Consider the following 22,753-nt stretch of genomic DNA (forward strand, 5'->3'; position numbering starts at 1 on the left):
TCGTTTGCACATTGGAAATTAACATGCAGGCAACTGACTGTGCACGTGTTTATTGCGGGCACAGAAGGGGGGGTCGTGTTAAAGAAACAGACTCACTGATACCCATATTTGGAAACAGGAAGCATGGGGGTTACATTCTCCCTCCCTAAAAGCTATCGTCCTCGATAGTAACACCCACAAAAAATATCCATATATTTATTTAATCATCTTCTATATGCTAATGCGAAATCAAAGCCTGAATCAATAGCTCGGTCTGTTTATGCAACTGTTCCAATATCATTTTGTTTTGCTGTTGTACACAGGAAACAATTTGTGAAACAGCTCTATTGTAATCGTGTTTCTTGTCAGAAGTTATCTTTTGACAAGTTACTTCAAAATCTTTGAACTTAGATGGCAGTTTCCTCTCTCTTTCTGATCGTCTTAACACTTGGGGATCTATGGTCTCCCTAGGCTCAGTTTTGGAACTTTGTTGAAGTTCACCCAGTGCTGATTCTGAGACTTCCTCGGTTATTTCTCTTTCAATAGTAACCTCAGTTACTGGTCCCGTCACGTCGTCTTCATGCAAAGAAGAATGGAGTGGAGGATCTTCATCAGTCATTGGCAGGTAAGTACAGAACTCAGGAGCTTCTGGATTCAATCCAGAACCAGCAATATTCTGTTCTTCTTCAGAAGGAATTACCGATTGATCTGTATCATCCTCATCAGAATTTCCAGTTTCATCCAAGGTCCCTGCAGTCTGCCTCGTCCTCGTACGTCTTGCCTTCTCAGGTACTGTGCCATCATCAACTCCCTCTTCAGCCGATATGAATCCACAAGGACACAACATGTCTCTGTGCAATGTTCTCTCAGGTCCATCATCTTTCTCTGGTCTAATCACATAGACTGGCAGCTCTTCTCTAACCTGCCATACGACAATGTAAACAGCGTGTTCCCAGCGGTCAGCTATTTTGTGCTTCCTACGCAAATTTACATTCCTAACCAGGACTCGATCTCCTTCCTCCAAGGATGATGCTATGACCTTCTTGTCCCATCTCTGTTTATTGGCCAGCTGTCTTTACTCTGCTTCCTTAGTGGCTCGCTCGTAGGCATATTTTAGCCTCTGACGAAGTTCCTTCACATATTGCTGATGAGTCTTATGGTCATGTCCAACAGGACTGATGCCAAAGCACAAATCTATAGGCAATCTTGGCTGCCTACCAAACATGAGGAAGAACGGAGACTCTCCAGTAGTGTCATTACGAGTGCAGTTATATGCATGAACGAGAGGGCGAACATACTTCCTCCAGTTATCTTTCTTCTTCTCAGAGAGGGTACCCAGCATGTCAAGGAGGGTTCTGTTAAATCTTTCCACTGGATTTCCTCTAGGATGGTAAGGTGTAGTTCTAGATTTAGTGCCACAAATTTTACAGAGCTCTGAAATGAGTTCAGACTGAAAATTTGCACCTTGATCGCTATGAACTCTCTTGGGAAACCCGTAGTGGCAAATTACATTCTCCCACAACAGATTGGCTACAGTCTTGGCAGTCTGGTCTTTAGTTGGATATGCTTGCGCATATTTTGTGAAGTGATCGGTTATAACTAGTATGTTCCGAATATCTTTGGAATCAGGTTCTAATGATAGAAAATCTATGCAGACAAGCTCCATGGGAGCATAAACATTTATATTGACCATTTTTGCAGCCTTCTCTGCCCTTGCTTTTCTGCGTAAGCACCTCTCACAAGTTTTGCATTTCTGTTCCACATCCCGGGTCATCCTTGGCCAATAGAAGCGTGCTCTAGCCAAATCCAGAGTCCTCTCATAGCCAAGATGTCCAGTTTCATCATGTACTCCTTCCAAAGCTCTAGCCTGGTGACTTTGTGGAATCACCAACTGATCGAATAGTTCTTCATTCCTCATCACCCGCCGATGTAGAACACCCTCTTTAAGGAGAAGTTTAGGCCACTCTTTTAAAAGTAATCTTACTTCAGGGGTCTCTGACTTTCTGAATTTTTCTTCAAGCTTTCTGCCTTTCCCCAACAACTGAATGACTCTGGACAGATTAACATCTCTGTTTTGAAGAACTTTCCAGTTTTCTAAAGTTAATCCAGGAAGTAATGGTTGCCCTGGCCATGGTTCTGGAAATTCAAAATCATCTGGAATGGCACCCTCTCCACTAGGTAAAGCATCTACAGCGCTAGGTTTGTTCCCACTCACTTCTATCTCTGGATTCTCTTGCTCACCAGGCTCTTCTGATTCAACTTCCTGTGCAAGTACTACTACCTTATGCCTCAGGAAAGCAGCCTTACACACATCTGACTCCAGGGTGTCAAAATCAGGGTCTTGTCTGGTTCTGGACAGCATTTTAGCAATTCTCTCCACTTGCTTCAGGGAGTCATCATCATCTGCAGCAGGTCCATTTGGCCTTCGGGATAAGCCATCTGCATCCATATTAGTTTTTCCAGATCTGTAGCTTATGTCAAAGTTATAGATAGACAGGGCTGACAACCACCTATGTCCTGCAGCATCCAATTTTGCAGTTGTGAGAACACATGTCAGAGGATTATTATCTGTCACTACTTTGAATTCTGTCCCATATAAATAGTCATGAAACTTTTCACTTATTGACCATTTCAAAGCTAAAAATTCCAATTTGTGAACAGGGTAGTTTTCGTTCACTTCGTCCTCGACTAGCATATGAGATAACTCTCATTTTACCATCCTGGACCTGGTAGAGTGCTGCTCCCAGGCCTGTGATACTGGCATATGTGTGTAAGATATAATGGAGTTTCCAGTCTGCAAATCCTAACACTGGCAATGTAGTGAGCTTCTCTTTGATGCATTCAAATGCCCTTTGACAATCTGCTGTCCATCGATCACCCAGAGACTGTCTTGCTTTTATTCGCCAAGATGCCCCTTTCTTTCTGTTTGAAGCTTCGCCCACCAACAAATCATTTAATGGCCTAGCAATGTTTGCATACTTTTCCACAAAACGTCTGTAATACCCTGCGAAGCCGAGAAAAGACCTAACCTCTCTGATGTTCTTGGGCGTTGGCCAATCTATTATAGCTGAATCTTCTGGGGGTCAGGGCAGATTCCCTCTTCCGAAATCTTGTGTCCCAGATATGCCACCGAATTCTGGAAGAATTTACATTTTGAAGGAGAGAGCTTCAAGCCATACTGAGCAATGCGATGCATTACCTTCATTAGACGTTCCTCGTGTTGTTCAAGAGTGTCTGAAAATATAATTAGGTCATCCAGGAAAGCAACCGCTTCCTGTAGATTAATTCCTGACATCACCCGCTCCATTGTTCTCTGAAATGTAGCTGGGGCATTGGTTAAACCTTGAGGCATCATTTTGAATTGCCAATTACCAAATGGTGTTGTGAATGCAGTCTTGGCACGGTCAGACTCTTCTACTTCAATTTGATAATATCTGCTTTTTAGATCTAGTACTGAGAACCATTTTGAGCCTGAAAGAAGAGCAAAAGTCTCCTCTATTCTAGGAAGTGGGTATGCATCCCGCCTGGTTAGACGATTCAGTCTTCTGTAGTCCACAACCATTCGTAGGGATCCGTTTTTCTTTCTAACCAAGACAACTGGAGATGCATAGGGGCTGTCAGACTCTTCAATAATCCCAGTAGTCAGCAACTCATGAAGGTGACTTCTCAGGTCTTCAAAATCAGCTGGAGAGACACGACGGGTGCGCTCTTTGAATGGAGTGTTGTCTGTGAGCACTATTTTGTGTGTTATCCCAGGAGCATGTCCTATGTCGAGATCATGGAGGGAGAATGCACTGCCTACTTCTTTTTCTATCCTAGTAGTAATATCTTTCTTGAAATCTTCAGAAACTGGTGAGTTATCAAAATCCAACTACAGCCTTGTTGTATTACTGGGACCGAACTTTTCTCCCTCCCTCAATACTGCAGTAGCACTAGAACATCTGGACTCCATCAGATTTAATTTGGAGACATCTAATGCCCTTATCCACTCCACTGTTTCCCCTGCAGCAACAACACTTCTGGGTTGTAAGGTGATGTCAAGATCAGAGGCATTTTTGACCATGACTCCAATCTTGGTATGATTTTGAGGGTCTCCTTCTAGCAGCTGATTGTAAACCAGTAATCCTCCTGCAATGGGATGTCCTTCAGATGCTTCTATAAGTATATTGCATCCTTTGCTATAGATATTCTTACTCAGCATACATTTCAGCTCTTTAGACTCGTTCGTGGGAACCGTAACAGGTGTTTTACTGGCTAATCTCACTTTGGTAGTTTTTGCTTTTGCATTGGCTTCACCAATTGTATTGGTATAGGCAGCAGCCCAGTCGCAGCGGATAGCCAGCCTCTTCAAGTATTGCGCACCAGCCTTCTCCTCACACTCACGCATGAGATGCCTAAGTACATTTGTTCACACTAAGAGAGGTACAGTAGTATTACATTGATTGTCAGGGCAAACAAGAACTAACACATAAAAGCTGTTTTCTGTGCCACAAACATCTTCAGGAAATTGCACATTAACTTCTATGAATCCTAGATAAGGAACAGTACTACCTCCCGCACCAACAACACAGAGTAAGTCTTGTATCGAGCTTAACTTGAGCTGTGACAAATACTGACGGTAAAATGACTCAGATAGGCAAGTTACCTGTGATCCAGTGTCTACTAAACAGAGGCAACGAACACCATCAAGAAAAGCAACAGTGTGACATGACTCACCAACAAGACCAGGAGGTACGCCCTGTAAACTTTTATGAAAACTGGGTATATTGTGCTTTTGAGTTGTTTTGGGACTGGGTGTACATGAATTCAGTGCCTCTATCTGTCCCTTGTAGAGACACCCATCTAGTTTAAAGGATGCAATGGAGTATAAGCTTCTCTGCGCTGTGCAGCCCTGTTCTCGCATCTATTCCTGAGCTTTTGCTGAACCAGCACTGCATTCACTGGATTAGAGCACTTTTCCATTGTGTGTCCATCTTTGCCACAATTATAGCAGAATGCCCCCATCCTATTGGGTCCCTTCTTAACTGTGGTTTCTGACCTTTCTCTTAATTCAGCAGAGCTGCTCCTATTACTTGCAGTATCTGGGGCTCCACTAGTATTTGACACACCATGTGTACTTGAGGATACCTTTGCTTTTTTCCAATCCTTTTCTAGCTGTAGGACCCTTTGGGCAAGCTCTTCTTCTCTGCTGGTTGAACCGGGAACTGTATGGGATACAGTACTAATATTATCACCAACACCAACAGACTTGGCAGAAACCTTGGGCTGTGTTGCACCAAGATGACGCTTCTTTCTGGTCTCTTTTGACTCTTTCTCCTCCTCAAAAGCTCATACCTCAAATAAAACCTTTGAGTATGATAAGCACTGCTCAGAAATGTCACTCAGAAAGTCCTTCAAGTGCAAACGGTCTATTAACGTATCATCCCAACAACCCCTGATAAATTGCTTCAACAGTTGCTTATCAGGTTGTGTTCCAACTAAACCATCCCTTTCCATTACTCGTTGCAGGACAGCATGGAGTCTACGAAGATAGTCTGATGCTTTTTCAGTTGCATTTTGATGTGTCTCAATAAACTGTATAAACAGCTCCTCGCCACTTGCTACACTGCCATAAGCCTTCTCTAGCTCTTCAAAGTACTGCTCAGCAGTTGCGTCTTCTCCTGCTTATAGGGCAACATTCAAAGCTGGGGGTAAAAGACTTTCCAGTAACTTGCGTCTTTTTGCATTAGCAGTGAGATCAACATCTTTAATTACCTGGCGAATCTGAACTTCGGCGCCATGTTTCATAGTCTGCTTCACTACTTGGCTTACTGGCAGTGCCTGAAAAACACTTGAGCTTGTAACGGACATTGTTAAGAAATGCACCTTCACTCGCAGTTTTCACTACATGCTCTACTACAACTTTCTGTACATCACTAGGAATGGAGATAGGTGTGGACTGGTTGCTGTACACATTTGGCTGTTGAGAGGGTGAAGAAAAGGTTTCAAAATGTTCTGAAAATGTCTGCTTAGGAGTGAAAGCATTTGAGAAATCAAAAGACACCTTGGGCAAGGGACTAACCCCTTCAGAGTCTTTATAGCTTCCACTAAGTTTATCAGACAGCAGCTTGGATGCCCTCTTTTCTAATTCTTTAGCATCAGTGCCATGTTTGATAGCTATTGCTGCCAACTGCTCCAGAAAAGTATCAGTCACATCTAACAAAATGGTGCTAGTGTTGCTAAATCTAACTTGATCTGATAAAACAGGCTGTACTGTCCAGCGACTGCTGAAGTCATGACTAACATGCTCATCATCTAACAGAAACACAGACAAACCTTCCTCAAACTCACAAAGTACACTTTCAGATACTTGTCCAACTAAACGCTGAACTTTAGTAACAACACCAACTGGACTGAATGCATTCTTAATGTCAGCATAGGTGACTCTTTGATCTACATGACCTAAAAGTATGGACCTATCAGGGCAAAACTCATACTGCTTGCACAATTCCATTACTTAGAGAAATTAAAGTAAAAAAAAAATTATATATATATATATATATACTTTTTTTTTTTAAACTTATTGCATATATATTTCAAAACAAATTTTAATTGTTGCTGAGTAATTTGAACATGAATGATTACTAGAAGGGGCGCAGCCCCACGTTGGGTGCCAAATTTTTCTACTTATGTAACCCACTATTACAATGAGTCACATTGAGAATTAAGTTCAGGGAAAATTCTGGAGATCTCTCTCTAATGCTGCGTATACCCTTCTTAAGAAAATGTACTTTACGTTATACAGTTGCCTTAATATATTTATACCAGGTTACTTTATTATAAAGAATCACTCAGCAACAACAAATATACTTTATGAAAAGAAAATGTTTATAAAAGTAATATATATGTAGCAATTAAAATTGTTACAATATTGTTCACAGTAAAAAAAAAAAAACATTGGAAATAAAAATATAGAATAAAACAAAATGTTTCTATCAGTTGTGCACAACGACTAAAGTACCTCCGGAGGACTTAAATATAAAAAAAAAACAAGTCCTTCTGCTGAACTGTACAGTCCCGCTGCAATATTACAAGCCGTCTCGGTAGATGCAATGGATCAAGTCCTCCACTCTTCGTAATCTCCGGTCTCCACGAACTATTAATAAAATATAATAGCAATGCAGGACAGTGAAGATACAGCATATAGAAATTTCAGATGTATTCCTAGGACGGTAGCTCTAGCACTCGTTTGCACATTGGAAATTAACATGCAGGCAACTGATTGTGTAAAACACAATACACAAGTGGTGCAATAATTAAAAGGAAACTTATTTAAAGTGTATATATATATATATATTTTTTTAGTAACCATACAATACAAAGGTACTATATAAATGACAAATGTATATTTGGAACATCTTAAACACATATTATAAACCGTTCAAGTTTTGAACTATATTTAACTGCAGTTCAGTCAAAATGGCGGACGAATGTATAAACAATATTCTCTTTTTTTTCTATTTACCGAGTAAAATGGGAAACACAACTGCCTATGTAAATAACAGAAATCACTCAATTATAAAAAAATATATTATTCTTTTATAAGTATTAGAATATAGCCGCTTCAAATATTTATTTGCAAAGCTGTATTGAACAGAATCATCCACATGGCGGCCACACTACTTATTTATTTATTTAAAGTTTTACTTAAAGCTTTATTACAGCAAATCCTGCTATTTTTAATCAATAAAAAAATCAAAGTAAGGAGAAATCGCTTACCTATTAATAAAATATAATAGCAATGCAGGACAGTGAAGATACAGCATATAGAAATTTCAGATGTATTCCTAGGACGGTAGCTCTAGCACTCGTTTGCACATTGGAAATTAACATGCAGGCAACTGACTGTGCACGTGTTTATTGCGGGCACAGAAGGGGGGGGTCGTGTTAAAGAAACAGACTCACTGATACCCATATTTGGAAACAGGAAGCATGGGGGTTACACAGTACACTGCTGAACCTCCGATGTCTGACGCTGCAGTAAATCAACTCGTGTGTGCGTGTACTTATTCTTTTTCTGTTTATATGAAGGAGTGCGACCTGTTTTGTCGCATTCTATATGGGATTGTAGCAGCCACACCCAGTGACACCCAGTGAGAGTCCTAATACCGACACTACTAAAATTAATTAAAAGGTTTAGAATAGGAATGACAACAGAATAACAATTCACAAAGCTTTATTACAATGATCCATGATTCACATAAATCAGTTCAAATAACTAACAATAAAATGTATTCAAGTTGTACTAAAAACAAGGAGGGGAAATTGAATAAAGCCAGCCAATAGACACATTTTAAAAGCATGGGGTATTAGACCAACATATAGCAGCGATTACACTTTTCTTTAAGAGTGCTAGGTGATTGGAAACAGCTCTTCCCAGCAAGGGTTCAACAACAAAAGCCAGATTGTTAATACACACAAGTTTTAACAGTATTAGGGAACGTTAGCTGCAACATTACAGGTTTAACTATATTAGAGCAATTCAACAACAATACAAGTTTAGTTAAGATAATTAGCAGCAACGTTCAGGTTTAGCAGCAGTGTAGCATAAGTAAACAGAACAAAAAGGTGTGGGGACATTTACCTGCTGCTGGAACACTTTGAATCTAACAAAACAAAATTGATGAGACCGGGATTTAACCACACGTCTCAGAGCTTTATTCAACAGACTAGCTCTCGAATTATCCAACACTTTACTTTTGGAATAGACTCACACGGCTGTAACACCGCAGACACAGAAACAGCGCGTCTCCAGAACACTCATCTACAGCAGCAGCACACCAAATCTCAGGTCCCACGCACCTGTCGGTACTTCCTCTCTCACCCCGCCTCAAAGAAATAAACTTTCTCCCGACAGCCCGGCTAGTTCAGTCGGTAGAGCATGAGACTCTTAATCTCAGGGTCGTGGGTTCGAGCCCCACGTTGGGCGTCCTTTTTAAATACAAATTGTAGATGTTTCTTCGAGGCAACGGAGCAATGTCTGATTCTGTTCACATGGTATAAAGTATTGCAACACAAATACTTAATGGTCATTGTCATATAGCAATTGCTATTGTAAAATGCGTGCATCCTTTAAAGCTATACCGATATTGAAATAAAGAATCTTACTTTCGTGGGTTGGCTTCAATCTGTTTCTTTTTTTACACTTGTCATTACATCATTCATGGAGCAAGTTAGTATGTGCGTAATAAACCCAATCGGGCCTTGATACAATAGACAACCCTAGTCTGTGCTGAAATGAAATAATGCGGTTTTCTACTAAAGCAAACGCTGCTTGTCAGAATGGCCGAGTGGTCTAAGGCGCCAGACTCAACGACGCTGTCTTTCCCAAGAATTGTGTGTTCTGGTCTCCGAATGGAGGTGTGGGTTCAAATCCCACTTCTGACAGTTCACTTTTACTTATTTTTTAAATGAATAAATTTGTTCATTTTACTATAAAAGATTGTTTCAAGGAAATCAACAGCTGATACCAAACTCTTGTCAGCACTCAATACCATTTTAATTTCCATTTTAAATCGGACTAAAATAGCGTTCCTAACACAGATTGCATTTTTGTTGTAAACTGGCTACTTGTCGAAGTCACTGAAAAATATTTTGTGTAGAAACATGTGTTATTTAACTAAAGATTGTTTTAATATTTCAAATAACATATTACTTTGAAAAACAACTCCGACTGCCACTGGATCGTGGTCTCAGGCTGGGATGCGGACCATTGAGAACAGTATAAACGATCTATTAGTGGAAGTAGCTTACATGAGAAATGCCCTCGTTTAACATGCTAGGATGATTGACTTCGGTATTCTCCAACTGCTGTTTACATTTTCTAAACACGTTATGAGGACGAATACAAAGGTTGACAGCTTCCTTGTAAGTGGGGGTAAGCACAAGTTATTTTCAGATGTAATGTCTATTTTAAACTCAATCGAGTCCTGCGTAGTGCAAAAGACATTGCTATATTTTTATATTAGTCAAGCCCTATTTAAAGTGTTCTTAAATTGTTTTGACATTAGCAATGATCAATTTAAAAGTGGTTATTGATTTAAACAACTGAACAATTGTGGGCTTGATGGTTTCTTTTTTCTACGTTTCTACCGGAATGAGATACACACTCAAAATGTGTCCCCTTCCTTCAGCAACCCCCGACTGAAGATTGAAGTGGTCATTCCTTGCAGCGAGTAGGTTCCCGATAACAACACTCATTGTTAGCTCGGTGCTCAGAAGAAAACACTGCCACTCCTCCTGGTGGATACCGAGACCAACCCCTTCAAAACGTGTTTCATTCTAGAAATGAACCTTGCAAATATAGTCTTAACTTTTATTAGCAGACCGTCGCCCCCAACTGGCAAGCTCTACTTCATATGAAACAATGACTGGGCAACAACGAGGTGTTACATTAAGAATACAAACTAACCCGAGACAGCCAAGCCGTTAAAACATACCTTAAGTTTGTCGCGTGATACAAAAGCAAGTATTGGCATTTTTGCATCGTCTGCCTCGTCAAACAAGCTCGAGCCACAGCACACAGCGCTGCTGCATCGGGACACAGATTGTGGATTTCTAAGCGACTGAATAAACGAGCTGACACTACTTTTTAAAGAAATTGAAAACATACCTCTAGTCGAGATATTTGCTATTTAGTTAATTAAATTATTTTTTTAAATTTGCAATCACAGACTACATTACCAAAATAAAAATAAAAAACAACTGACAATCTGATTTGCTCGTATCAAGCTGCGATGAAGCCTATGAGAATCCCTGGCACCATTAAAGGGGAATTAGCTCAAATGGTAGAGCGCTCGCTTAGCATGCGAGAAGTAGCGTGATCAATCCCCGCATTCTCCAAATAATTTTAAAGTATCTGCGTATTTTGTCCCGGCGCATTATGGAGATAAATATAAAGTGTGACAATTCTTTGTAACAGAGACGCCCACCATGCATGTGTATTTTAATGCACAGTCTGCTAATTAGTAATAATCCCCGGACTGAAAAACTGCAGCGCGTGATATTTTGTAGGTCTTCTTATCTCCTATGTCCGCTAACGCTAGGCACAACGTGCCCGAGTGCTGTAGCAGCAGCCATGAAGCAAGTTAGTTTTTCAGTAGAAATAAGGCTTTTGTGTATGGGTGTTTTGAAAAGATCAGTTAAATAGCTACGTATTTTGAAATAAGGATGTATTCATTATTATGAACGTTGGCAGAAAGGATATTGTATTATTATTTCCCACGTGTGCTTGACTTGTACAAATCTGACAGAGTTTCAACAAAGGCATTTGACTTGGGTTCATTAGTTAGCCTATACTGCCATCTACAGCATTACTGCGGGAGCCGTTTACTTCTTTTGGATATTTTCACAACTAACCGGGCGAGCATGTAGTCGTGGCCGAGAGGTTAAGGCGATGGACTTGTAATCCATTGGGGTTTCCCCGCGCAGGTTCGTTTCCTGACGACTACGTAAGCTTTGTTTTAATTGATTGTATGTGTTCATTGTTAATACATGTTTAAAGCTCAGGAAGTCTGAAATATTACTGGTTGTAGTTCATATCGCTTCGGTTCATTTTGTTAAAGATTGTTCATTTTGGCACCATTACAAATGCTGTGGTTTCTTTAAAGAAGAAAAGCCGTGGCCTGTACGGGGATCGAACCCGGGACCTTGGCGTTATTAGCACCACGCGCTAACCAACTGAGCTAACCAACTGAGCTAACCGGCCACACACTCAAAACTTGATACTAGAAGCCGAGGAAAATAAGTCCTGCGGACATTATGTGTTCTACCAAGATGTTCTCATGTTAAACTGAACAATAACACATTCAAAGTATTGGAAAGGCATAATTAGAGGCCTCGTCATAATGAGGCAGTTTAACAGTGTGAAGGATGTGGTGAGGTGCAGGCTTGCGGTGACTTTCTCTCATTTAACGACCTTGTGATTTGAATACTAACAAGAAAAACAAATCAAATTACCAAGCATTCGGTGGACGTTTTAAGAAATAAATAAACAAACAGATTTGTCAGAAGTGGGATTCGAACCCACGCCTCCAGAGAGACTGCGACCTGAACGCAGCGCCTTAGACCGCTCGGCCATCCTGACTTACACCGACGACTTTGCACAACACTGCAGTACACTGCTGAACCTCCAATGCCTGACGCTACAGTAAATCACCTTGTGTGTGCGTGAACTTATTCTTTATCTGTTTATATTAAGGAGGGCGACCTGTTTCGTTGCATTCTATATGGGATCACAAGGACACTCCTCTTACAGACAGAAAATATACGGCAAACAGAGCGATCGCTTCACGGTTAGAAACAAATCAGAACAGTCTGTTAGCAAATTAACTTCATGAAAAAACCACACAGGCATTACATAAATGTTACAGATATGTTTCGTAGACACAAAAGTTGTAACATAATTGAGTACATTTGTAAACTATCCGCCAGTAACAGATATTATCTCACATTATCTCTAGTTTCAAACGCATTATCACAGGCGGCACAATTACGACATGGAAAAAATCCAGTATATTTGTCCAGTACACCGAGATCTCTCGAACGTTTCAATGAGTCAGCCCTTAATAAACACTGTCCGTGTTCATTTCTGTGTATATGACATTGTCTATACACAATACCTGCCATGTAAGCCTATTGGTATCAAACCGATCACAATTAATGTGATCCGTGTTTTCAGTCAGATTGATAGTTTTAATCAATCGTCGAAAAAGCAGCAGTGCTTTGCAACTGTAGTTCGTCTTGCGTACCTTTAGGCAAGATACCCACTCAGAACGTGTCCGCTTCCTCCAGCCCCCTAAGGAACACTGGAGGGGTCATCAATAACAGGGAGCAGTTGGCCAAAAAACAACACTCATTGCCTCCTTCACGCTCAAAAGTGAACACTCTCACTCTTCCTCGTGGATCCCTGAAAGTATTGTTTTATGGGCAAGTGGCCGACCATCTCCCTCCAACTCTGAGTGGCACCGGCAGCTGTGCCGCTGAGAAATTAACAGGAACTTTCATATAATGCAATTGCTTAGCCCAGTGAGGTGTTACAACAACATTTCAAACTCATTCCAAACTGCAGGCGGTTAAAAGCTTAATTGGGTTCAAGTTTCTCATATGATTTAAAAAGTAGGAGCCAGTTGCCTCATTTGCATTGTCTGCCTTCCTCCTTTGCACTGTGAAGTCTATCAAATTTGTGCTTAAAATCTGAATACGATTCCCATTTGAATCGTGTATATTTGGTTTCCATTTTAGCAATATGCTTACACACTGTTCTGTTGAGCTCCCAGGGTGTTATCTAATAAAACACCATAATCGGTTAGCACGTTCGGCTGTTAATCGAAATTTTGGTGTTTCAAGCCCACGCAGAGATGATGCTTTTTGCATTTCTTTATCGCATTAGAAAATGGCACTATAATACATTTTTATTTCCTCCAATTACACTAAAGAAAAAGTGTGCTGTTTTTTTAATTCAAAAAATTAATTAAGAACAAATAACCCTAGTCGTGCTGTTTACAAAAACCCGGTATCGAAGCAGGGACCGTTACAGTCTAACGCTCTCCCAACTGAGCTATTTCAGCTTGACGCGATTTTGCGATCGAGACAGCATTCTTTTCGTCAATCGCCTTTTTGTCAAGCCAGTAAACCTGCATGTAATGAGAAACGTTCAACAGTTCGGAAACACCACAATAGAATCCAATGCCTTTGCAAATGTGTTTCCAAACTGTTAGTTTTTCTCCCAAATGCGGTTTCTCAAAAAATGGTTTTGCCTACTTTTTATTATTATTATTACTTTTTCCAGAGTAAGACCAAAAGGCAAACATCCAGGAAATAGTTAAACACTGCTACAGCGCTTGAACTGTCTCAACAAACGTTTAGCTCTAAAACGTGTACATTAAAAGTCTATTAACATCTTTAACACAATCATCCGTGTTCCAATAGCGGTTAATCCACATGGTGATCAATAAAGTGAATGCTGGCTTTGTTCACATATTGGCAAGACGTTTTCACGATTCACGCATATTCTGAACAAGCACACTAGAATATGGTAATGAAAGGACAGGAAAATAACTGCTTAATTGTCTCTGGTCTTGTATCGTCACCTTGATTACTGTCCGTAAGAAAGTGGCATTAATCAAAAACCTAATTATGTAAGGTTCCCAATGCGCAAATACGCAGCATATTTAAACTTCTTCACAATCTTAAATCTCCCCACATGAATGTCAAATACGTACTGACAAGTACGGCCCTTTCCCAATGTAACACTCTGCTGTGTTTGAACACCAACGATGGCTTGGATATGATGTATTAAACCACGATACTATTGTTCCCACTTTCTTTATTACTACCAAATGAGCTTTTCGTGTCAGCCCTTGTGGCCTAATGGATAAGGCACTGGCTTTCTAAGCCATGGATTGTGGTTTCGAGTCCCATCTGGGGTTTGATTTTGTTATATTAGGCTGTGTGGTCCAGTGGTTAAAGATAAAGGGCTTGTAACCAGGAGGTCCCCCGGCACAAATCCCACCTCAGCCACTGACTCATTGTGTGACCCTGAGCAAGTCACTTAACCTCCTTGTGCTCCGTTTTTCGGGTGAGATGTAAATGTAAGTGATTCTACAGCTGATGCATAGTTCACACACCCTAGTCTCTGTAAGTCTCCACGGATAAAGGCGTCTGCTAAATAAATAATAAAATTAACATAATTATGGTAAGTTTTAATGGCATGTGATATTTTGTAGATCTTGTTATCTGCTTAGTCCGCTCACGCTAGCCAGAACGTTCTCGAGTGCTCTGGCAGCAGCCATGAAGCAAGTCAGTTTTTCAGTTGAAATAAATAACTACTTTGTTTTTGTGGATGGGGGTGTTTTGAAAAGATCAGTTAAATAGCTACGTATTTTGAAATAAAGATGTATTCATTATTATGAACGTTAACAGAAAGTATATTGTATTTTCTTTTCCCACGTGTGCTTGCCTTGTACAAATCTGACAAAGTTTCAACAAAGGCATTTGACTTGGGTTCATTAGTTAGCCTATACTGCCATCTACAGCATTACTGCGGGAGCCGTTTACTTCTTTTGGATATTTTCACAACTAACGGTGCGAGCATGTAGTCGTGGCCGAGTGGTTAAGGCGATGGACTTGACATCCATTGGGGTTTACCCGCGCAGGTTCGAATCCTGCCGACTACGTAAGCTTTGTTTTTAATTGATTGTATGTGTTCATTGTTAATACATGTTTAAAGCTCAGGAAGTCTGAAATACTACTGGTTGTACTTCATATCGCTTCGGTTCATTTTGTTAAAGATTGTTCATTTTGGCACCATTACAAATCCTGTGGTTTCTTTAAAGAAGAAAAGCCATGGCCCGTACGTGGATCGAACCCGCGACCTTGGCGTTATTAGCACCACGCTCTAACCAACTGAGCTAACCGGCCACACACTCAAAACTTGATACTAGAACCCGAGGAAAATAAGCCCTGCGGTGTGGGGACATTTACCTGCTGCTGGAACACTTTTAATCTAACAAAACAAAATTGATGAGACCGGGATTTAACCACACGTCTCAGAGCTTTATTCAACAGACTAGCTCTCGAATTATCCAACACTTTACTTTTGGAATATACTCACACGGCTGTTACACCGCAGACACAGAAACAGCGCGTCTCCAGAACACTCATCTACAGCAGCAGATAACCGAATCTCAGGTCCCACGCACCTGTCGGTACTTCCTCTCTCACCCCGCCTTAAAGAATGAAACTTTCTACCATCAGCCCGGCTAGCTCAGTCGGTAGAGCATGAGACTCTTAATCTCAGGGTCGTGGGTTCGAGCCCCACGTTGGGTGTCCTTTTTAAATACAAATTGTAGATGTTTCTTTGAGGCAACGGAGCAATGTCTGATTCTGTTCACATTGTATAAAGTATTGCAACACAATTACTTATTGGTCATTGTCATATAGCAATTGCTATTGTAAAATGCGTGCATCCTTTAAAGCTATACCGATATTGAAATAAAGAATCTTACTTTCGTGGGTTGGCTTCAATCTGTTTCTTTTTTTACACTTGTCATTACATCATTCATGGAGCAAGTTAGTATATGCGTAATAAACCCCATAGGGCCTTGATACAATAGACAACCCTAGTCTGTGCTGAAATGAAATAATGCGGTTTTCTACTAAAGCAAACGCAGCTTGTCAGAATGGCCGAGTGGTCTAAGGCGCCAGACTCAAGGACGTTGTCTTTCCAAAGAATTGTGTGTTCTGGTCTCCGAATGGAGGCGTGGGTTCAAATCCCACTTCTGACAGTTCACTTTTACTTATTTTTTAAATGAATAAATGTGTTCATTTTACTATAAAAGATTGTTTCAAGGAAATCAACAGCTGATACCAAACTCTTGTCAGCACTCAATACCATTTTAATTTCCATTTTAAATTGGACTAAAATAGCGTTCCTAACACAGATTGCATTATTGTTGTAAACTGGCTGCTTGTCGAAGTCACTGAAAAATATTTTGTGTAGAAACATGTGTTATTTAACTAAAGATTGTTTTAATATTTCAAATAACATATTACTTTGAAAAACATCTCCCACTGCCACTGGATCGTGGTCTCAGGCTGGGATGCGGACCATTGAGAACAGTATAAACGATCTATTAGTAGAAGTAGCTTACATGAGAAATGCCCTCGTTTAACATGCTAGGATGATCGACTTCGGTATTCTCCAACTGCTGTTTACATTTTCTAACACGTTATGAGGACGAATACAAAGGTTGACAGCTTCCTTGTAAGTGGGGGTAAGCACAAGTTATTTTCAGATGTAATGTCTATTTTAAACTCAATCTAGTCCTGCGTAGTGCAAAAGACATTGCTATATTTTTATATTACAAATACACACAGTTTGTTTTTAATAAAACATTGACAAAACCACAATCCCTGGTTTAGGAGGCTAGTGCCTTATCCTTTAGGTGACTGCGGCACTTTCATATGGATAGTAGTCAGCGTGACAAAATACGACCAGAGGGAAAAAAGCAGTGGTTTCCCTGTCATTCCATTGCCATATTACATTGTGCATGTTCAGAATATGCGGGAATCCTGAAAACAGCATTGTAATATGTGAACAAATCAATAACCGAATTTAATTAACGCATGGATTAAACGCTATTGAGTGTTACGGTTGTTAATTAACTTGCAAAGCAAACGTTTTAGAGCTCAATTTTTAAGAGAGTTCAAGAGCTGACATATGCAGGAGCTGGCAATATTGACGTATTCCCAAGGGCTTTATCTTTTGGTCTTTCTGGGAACAATTTAAAAAGAAAAGAAAGCAATGTCATTTGTAAAGAAACGAATTTGATAGAAAACCTAACGTTTTCAAGGTCAGTTGTCAATTTAAATGTGTCCAGTAATGTGCACATTTCCCTGATTTCGAATATAATACGAAGTCTTGCCTTCAGTTAATATTTTAGAAAAACTGCTTTGCAAACAGAAGAAAAACAAGCTAGCAGAGGATGGTTTCGATCCATCGACCTCTGGGTTATGGGCCCATCACGCTTCCGCTGCGCCACTCTGCTGCTGTTGCAGCATAACTGAATTACCAAGCAGCAGAAAAAAAACTGAACTCATCGTTTTAACCAGCCACACGGCAGTGGCCGGGCAAAACATTGGAAACGTCGTAAATCAGAGATGATCCGTTTTCTTTTCTCCCAAATACGTTATGCAAAGTATGCAACTTTTCTGCCCACTTTGATCACAGGCAGTTTTATTCCCCAGTTTCGGCAGCCAATTCCAATATTCTGTCTCTCGAAAGCATCTTAAATTGTGGAAAGCGCTCTTTGTTTAAAATTACACAGAAGACTTCTTTTGTTCGACCAGGCTTACAATTAGATATTTTCGTTTTCAAATAGATTTTTTGAAGCGCATATGGGGCGCTATAGAAAATATATATGATTAATTGATTGAATGTTGGCCTGAGTTAGGATTGGCAGGGTTAATTCTTAAAAAGACATCGCCGAAGGGTCTGATAAATGATTGCAATTATTTGAGATGCTGCATGTAGACAATAATGTAGGAGCACCACCACAGTGCTGACAAGGTTCCATAGTGTAGTGGTTATCACGTCTGCTTTACACGCAGAAGGCCCTGGGTTCGATCCTCAGTGGAACCACTGCAGTTTGTTTTAAAATTATATCAATCCCTGGTCAAGACAAAGTCTCTCTGGGGTTGGCCTGTCATTCGATTGCCGATGTAAGATCCCTGGTCCCATCGTAGAAGCAGGATAGTTTATTCACAAATAAATACATACACGTTTGTTTATGTTTCTTTTGTTGGTAAATTAACCCAATACATTATTGCATTCTGCCACGTAATTAGACGATCAAAGCCCATTTGTGCCAGTGTGCATTCAAAGGAGACGCGCTGAGAGAATCCTAGTTAAATACTAGTTTTACTGATTTAAACTAGTTGTTTAATGTTTTCTTTACTTTTAAAGCTGAGAATCAAACACACTTGCGACAACTTCATAGCCCTGCTGGCTACGAACACGTATAGAGTCGGCTGTTTCCTATAACCCTGGTGATACCGAGTGTTTTCCAAGTATCAGCATCGGCATTACCATGTGTAGAATTAAAAACAGCAGAATTATTATATATATATATATATATATAAGTTGGGAATTAACAATATAATAAACTTTAGGTTAACGCAGGACTTATTATTACTATAACTGGAAAAATGTAAGCAGTATATTTCAGTTCATTTGTGTTTAATTCTATATGTAGCATTTTGGCCGTTTAGAGACTCTAGATTTCGGGGGTAGACGGGAAGTTAGTGAGGAAGAAGAAGGTGACGTCAGACACTAGTTAACGAGAAGCTCATTCACTCTCGTAATACTGTGAGTTTGAAATAAATAGCCACGGGTTAGGCAGAAACAGTAAACAACAAGAAACCATCATCTTCCTTACCGAAGCCTGTCTACATGAGGAGTTTGTGAGTGTAGTTTGTTTACTAAATAATTATATATATATATATATATATATATATATATATATATATATATATATATATATATATATATATATATATATTTACATACGCTGTAAGCGAACGAGAGATAAACAAGCAGCCATGTTCTCGGTTTCAATGCGGACCATTGAGAACAGTATAAACGATCTATTAGTGGAAGTAGCTTACATGAGAAATGCCCTCGTTTAACATGCTAGGATGATCGACTTCGGTATTCTCCAACTGCTGTTTACATTTTCTAACACGTTATGAGGACGAATACAAAGGTTGACAGCTTCCTTGTAAGTGGGGGTAAGCACAAGTTATTTTCAGATGTAATGTTTTTATTTAAGATCAATATTGTCCTGCGTAGTGCAAATCAAATTACTATATTTTTATATTAGTCAAGCCGTATTTAAAGTGTTCTTAAATTGCTTTAGCATTAGCAATGACCAATTTGAAATTTGCTTATTGATTTTAACAAGTGAGCAATTGTAGGCGTGATGTTGTCTTTTTTCTGAGTTTCTACCAGTATGTGACCAATCTTTCTAGCCGGGGGAGGTTTCAGTCCCCGCCCACCTACATAGTATTCAGGAGGAGGAAGGCTCTGGTGATTTCAAGGGTTTTGCTGCAAATGTGTTTCTTACCCGTTAAGTGCCATTGTCCTAATCTGAGACTACTTTGTCATTTTTGGCGCATTTTTAACTGGCATGTTATTTGAATTTTCTTTTAACTCTATTGTTATGATAATTTACTCTAATTTTGTTAACCGTAACAGTTAAGTCTAGATGTAAGGTATCAGATTAAATAAACAAAGCTTGTGTTCAGATATTTTTTTTTGTTTTAATAAATGTATTGGTCCTCTATGGGTAGAGTCAGGTAAACTGCATACCTGCCGTTTCAACACCTTAACAATTACAAAATACACACACAAAATTGAAAAGTAATAACACAAAGTCTTGCCTTCAGTTAATATTTTAGAAAATCTATTTTGCTACAGAAGACAATGTCTCTCTGGGGTTGGCCTGTCATTAGATTGCCGATGTAAGATCCCTGGTCCCATCGTAGAAGCAGGATAGTTTATTCACAAATAAATACATACACGTTTGTTTATGTTTCTTTTGTTGGTAAATTAACCCAATACATTATTGCATTCTGCCACGTAATTAGACGATCAAAGCCCATTTGTGCCAGTGCGCATTCAAAGGAGACGCGCTGAGAGAATCCTAGTTAAATACTAGTTTTACTGATTTAAACTAGTTGTTTAATGTTTTCTTTACTTTTAAAGCTGAGAATCAAACACACTTGCGACAACTTCATAGCCCTGCTGGCTACGAACACTTATCGAGTCGGCTGTTTCCTATAACCTTGGTGATACCGAGTGTTTTCCAAGTATCAGCATCGGCATTACCATGCGTTTGGCATGCTTGCTGTGCACTCTAGCATTGCATAACAAGCATGTAGTATGCCGGGACTTCGTGGCGCAACGGTAGCACGTCTGACTCCAGATCAAAAGGTTGCGTGTTCAAATCACGTCGAGGTCAAAGCCTTCTTTGTTTCTATTCCGCACTATTTTGTTTTTTAACGTGTTTGGATTTGAATGTTTCCGTGCATTTATTTAAACAATTTAGCCTACACGACATATCGATTAAATAGCGATCAAACAGAGATTTATTGTATTGTGATTCTTTTTTATGTTTCATTTGATACTGCACAATAAATTAAAGTGACTCCCAAATTAATGTTGGCCAGTCTTCAATGACATAGTTGGGTAATAAAGTCATATTAACACTTCCTTGCATGTTATATTGAAAACAGCTCTACAAATACTAGTTTTGAAGAAACTTAAAGTACAGCAAGTAATGATTGATGCCTTAAAGCTTAACAGACCTTTAGAAATTAACAAAGAAAACATAAAAAAGGGGCACATAGTCAGCAGGATGTGAACATGAGCGGGGAAACTCCAACATCTTTTAAGTCCATCACCTAAACTACTTGGCCAAAACTACTTTGTGTAAAGTACCAAGTTCTATAAACATATCACAGACCAAGAACAAATACACACAGTTTGTTTTTAATAAAACATTGACAAAACCACAATCCCTGGTTTAGGAGGCTAGTGCCTTATCCTTTAGGTGACTGCGGCACTTTCATATGGATAGTAGTCAGCGTGACAAAATACGACCAGAGGGAAAAAAGCAGTGGTTTCCCTGTCATTCCATTGCCATATTACATTGTGCATGTTCAGAATATGCGGGAATCCTGAAAACAGCATTGTAATATGTGAACAAATCAATAACCGAATTTAATTAACGCATGGATTAAACGCTATTGAGTGTTACGGTTGTTAATTAACTTGCAAAGCAAACGTTTTAGAGCTCAATTTTTAAGAGAGTTCAAGAGCTGACATATGCAGGAGCTGGCAATATTGACGTATTCCCAAGGGCTTTATCTTTTGGTCTTTCTGGGAACAATTTAAAAAGAAAAGAAAGCAATGTCATTTGTAAAGAAACGAATTTGATAGAAAACCTAACGTTTTCAAGGTCAGTTGTCAATTTAAATGTGTCCAGTAATGTGCACATTTCCCTGATTTCGAATATAATACGAAGTCTTGCCTTCAGTTAATATTTTAGAAAAACTGCTTTGCAAACAGAAGAAAAACAAGCTAGCAGAGGATGGTTTCGATCCATCGACCTCTTGGTTATGGGCCCAGCACGCTTCCGCTGCGCCACTCTGCTGCTGTTGCAGCATAACTGAATTACCAAGCAGCAGAAAAAAAACTGAACTCATCGTTTTAACCAGCCACACGGCAGTGGCCGGGCAAAACATTGGAAACGTCGTAAATCAGAGATGATCCGTTTTCTTTTCTCCCAAATACGTTATGCAAAGTATGCAACTTTTCTGCCCACTTTGATCACAGGCAGTTTTATTCCCCAGTTTCGGCAGCCAATTCCAATATTCTGTCTCTCGAAAGCATCTTAAATTGTGGAAAGCGCTCTTTGTTTAAAATTACACAGAAGACTTATTTTGTTCGACCAGGCTTACAATTAGATATTTTCGTTTTCAAATAGATTTTTTGAAGCGCATATGGGGCGCTATAGAAAATATATATGATTAATTGATTGAATGTTGGCCTGAGTTAGGATTGGCAGGGTTAATTCTTAAAAAGACATCGCCGAAGTGTCTGATAAATGATTGCAATTATTTGAGATGCTGCATGTAGACAATAATGTAGGAGCACCACCACAGTGCTGACAAGGTTCCATAGTGTAGTGGTTATCACGTCTGCTTTACACGCAGAAGGCCCTGGGTTCGATCCTCAGTGGAACCACTGCAGTTTGTTTTAAAATTATATCAATCCCTGGTCAAGACAAAGTCTCTCTGGGGTTGGCCTGTCATTCGATTGCCGATGTAAGATCCCTGGTCCCATCGTAGAAGCAGGATAGTTTATTCACAAATAAATACATACACGTTTGTTTATGTTTCTTTTGTTGGTAAATTAACCCAATACATTATTGCATTCTGCCACGTAATTAGACGATCAAAGCCCATTTGTGCCAGTGCGCATTCAAAGGAGACGCGCTGAGAGAATCCTAGTTAAATACTAGTTTTACTGATTTAAACTAGTTGTTTAATGTTTTCTTTACTTTTAAAGCTGAGAATCAAACACACTTGCGACAACTTCATAGCCCTGCTGGCTACGAACACGTATCGAGTCGGCTGTTTCCTATAACCCTGGTGATACCGAGTGTTTTCC

At 39.6% G+C, this 22,753-nt stretch overlaps 11 non-coding genes and 1 pseudogene across 11 annotated transcripts; 8 read left to right on the plus strand and 4 right to left on the minus strand.

Annotated features, from left to right (window-relative positions):
- The first annotated feature begins 8,874 nt into the window (after positions 1 to 8,874).
- On the plus strand, positions 8,875 to 8,947 carry trnak-cuu (transfer RNA lysine (anticodon CUU)). The gene has a single exon. It is a non-coding gene; the product is annotated as a tRNA-Lys (tRNA).
- Positions 8,948 to 9,294: 347 nt separating this feature from the next.
- Positions 9,295 to 9,405, plus strand: trnal-caa (transfer RNA leucine (anticodon CAA)). The gene is made up of 2 exons: positions 9,295 to 9,332; positions 9,360 to 9,405. It is a non-coding gene; the product is annotated as a tRNA-Leu (tRNA).
- A 717-nt stretch (positions 9,406 to 10,122) lies between these two features.
- On the minus strand, positions 10,123 to 10,328 carry LOC131727575 (small nucleolar RNA U3). Its single transcript, XR_009322204.1, has one exon. It is a non-coding gene; the product is annotated as a small nucleolar RNA U3 (small nucleolar RNA).
- A 1,059-nt stretch (positions 10,329 to 11,387) lies between these two features.
- trnat-ugu (transfer RNA threonine (anticodon UGU)) lies at positions 11,388 to 11,469 on the plus strand. The gene has a single exon. It is a non-coding gene; the product is annotated as a tRNA-Thr (tRNA).
- Positions 11,470 to 12,021: 552 nt separating this feature from the next.
- Positions 12,022 to 12,103, minus strand: trnal-cag (transfer RNA leucine (anticodon CAG)). The gene has a single exon. It is a non-coding gene; the product is annotated as a tRNA-Leu (tRNA).
- A 678-nt stretch (positions 12,104 to 12,781) lies between these two features.
- LOC131727567 (small nucleolar RNA U3) lies at positions 12,782 to 12,960 on the minus strand (annotated as a pseudogene).
- Positions 12,961 to 15,112: 2,152 nt separating this feature from the next.
- trnas-uga (transfer RNA serine (anticodon UGA)) lies at positions 15,113 to 15,194 on the plus strand. Its single transcript has one exon. It is a non-coding gene; the product is annotated as a tRNA-Ser (tRNA).
- A 170-nt stretch (positions 15,195 to 15,364) lies between these two features.
- trnai-aau (transfer RNA isoleucine (anticodon AAU)) lies at positions 15,365 to 15,438 on the minus strand. Its single transcript has one exon. It is a non-coding gene; the product is annotated as a tRNA-Ile (tRNA).
- Positions 15,439 to 15,773: 335 nt separating this feature from the next.
- trnak-cuu (transfer RNA lysine (anticodon CUU)) lies at positions 15,774 to 15,846 on the plus strand. The gene has a single exon. It is a non-coding gene; the product is annotated as a tRNA-Lys (tRNA).
- A 347-nt stretch (positions 15,847 to 16,193) lies between these two features.
- On the plus strand, positions 16,194 to 16,304 carry trnal-caa (transfer RNA leucine (anticodon CAA)). The gene is made up of 2 exons: positions 16,194 to 16,231; positions 16,259 to 16,304. It is a non-coding gene; the product is annotated as a tRNA-Leu (tRNA).
- A 1,783-nt stretch (positions 16,305 to 18,087) lies between these two features.
- trnav-uac (transfer RNA valine (anticodon UAC)) lies at positions 18,088 to 18,160 on the plus strand. Its single transcript has one exon. It is a non-coding gene; the product is annotated as a tRNA-Val (tRNA).
- Positions 18,161 to 22,254: 4,094 nt separating this feature from the next.
- trnav-uac (transfer RNA valine (anticodon UAC)) lies at positions 22,255 to 22,327 on the plus strand. Its single transcript has one exon. It is a non-coding gene; the product is annotated as a tRNA-Val (tRNA).
- Positions 22,328 to 22,753: the final 426 nt, after the last annotated feature.

Source organism: Acipenser ruthenus, unplaced genomic scaffold, assembly GCF_902713425.1.
Source record: "Acipenser ruthenus unplaced genomic scaffold, fAciRut3.2 maternal haplotype, whole genome shotgun sequence".
Lineage (NCBI taxonomy): Eukaryota > Metazoa > Chordata > Actinopteri > Acipenseriformes > Acipenseridae > Acipenser > Acipenser ruthenus.